The sequence below is a fragment of the Condylura cristata genome, unplaced genomic scaffold, assembly GCF_000260355.1.
Source record: "Condylura cristata isolate star-nosed mole 26May11 unplaced genomic scaffold, ConCri1.0 scaffold00010, whole genome shotgun sequence".
NCBI lineage: Eukaryota > Metazoa > Chordata > Mammalia > Eulipotyphla > Talpidae > Condylura > Condylura cristata.
In genome coordinates, this window is record NW_004567111.1 from 6,937,633 (window position 1) to 6,939,376 (window position 1,744).

A 1,744-nucleotide genomic window follows, 5' to 3' on the forward strand; every position below is an offset into this window, starting at 1 on the left:
ATACCTCTTCCCACATTTCCCCCAGAATATTTAAAGTGAACCCTAGAAAACCTACTAATTTTACCTATAAACATTTCAGCATTGGTCCCTCTTAAGGCGTAACAAACCTGGCTCCCCCTGGTGACGCAATGGGTTAGGTCGCAGCACTGCAAGTTGGCCACAGCCGCTTTAGTGCAAGTTTGGTCCCCACCCCGGAGGTGACCCACATGGCCTGCAGACCTCTCCTGACCCTCCTGCTGCTCCCCTTGGCAGTAGACTTCCTCCATCTGCCTGTTCTGCTCCCCACTCTATCTCTGGTGAATCTTCTCAGTGCTCCTGCATCTCTGGCCTGTACCCCAGTTCTGTACTCATACATAAATCTTAAAAAAAAAAAAATAACCTGAACAAAATAAAAAGTAATTCATTCATATTATCTAACATCTAGTCCATCTTTTCCTCTCCTGAGAACCTCAGTATCTTTTCCAACTGTTTTTTTTTTTCAAACAGGGTCCAAATAAGGTCTATTTGATTGTAATGTCTATTAGACTTCTTTTAGTCTATTATAATTCCCTTGTATTTATGGCTATTTATTTACCAAAGAAATCAAGTCATCCGTCCTACGGAACCTTTGACATTGTGGGGTTTTCTGTTCAAATTCTATTTGGTGCTTTATCACGGTCTCCCATGTCCACATTTGTCATAAGTTAGAAAGTGGGACGAGGGGTTACATGAGGTACAGACTCTGCCCTCTCCTTCCCTCCCCTTTATTTCCCCCTTCCCACTCCTTCTCCCTCTCTCCCCTCCTCCTTCCCTCTTCCTCTCCTCTCCTTTTCACTTTCAGACAGAAGCACTAATCCATCTCAGCAGCTGGGCCTTGTCCTGCTGCCTCCAGACAATTTCAGGATGTATGGACCTGCCCTGCCCTGAAGTCCTCCAGCCTGCAGGCTTCACGGTGTGTTACTAGGTGCTGATGCACCTAGTAACCCACTGGGGCATTCACCTCAGTGACTTCTCCTATTCTCAGCTCCTGCTTCTGTTAGTTATGACTTTTCTGCAAAGGTCTTTGACTTGCCCATGGTCTTTTGTGCCTTCTCCTCTGAACATCGCTCACACTGGCCACACACGCCAACTCTTCCTCCTCTGGGAAGGCTTGAGCAACGGATGAAAGGAGACTCAGAAGTTGCCTTTCCAGGGCATGCTCCTTGAAGGTGTGTGGGCAGAAATGTCGATGGGATTCCCACGGAAGATGGGTCAACTCTTTTCTCCAGTTCTTCGGAGGGAGCAGCTGTGCCCTGACCCACAGATTAGGAGCTGCTCCCTTGGGAGAGCAAAGACCCTCCCCAAAACTCAGCCCGTTCTCCTCTCGGTGTTCCTGGTGACACTGTGTGTCCTCTGAAACTTAAGCAGCTTTTAAAGTTTTGTTTTGTTCTGTTACTGTGATTTTGATATACACCAGAAGTTTTTTTTTTTTTTCCTTTCACATGCACTAATGGACTATTTTCCACTTATGGCCGTCCTAATGGACATTCATGGACAATGTTGGTGACTGACTGTACCCTAAAATCTGTGGGATATGGTGGGATGAAAATCAAAAGGGGGGAATTGTAACAGGTACAGGCCTCATGGACCCGCCCCCACTCCAGACACTGGAACTACTGATCTCATCAATACCACAGGGAAGCACCTGGGACTTGAGGTTGGAGCTGAGCGGCCAGGTTGGGGTAACACCGGACCTGTGGGCTCTGGGGCTGGCTCGGCCTGGGGG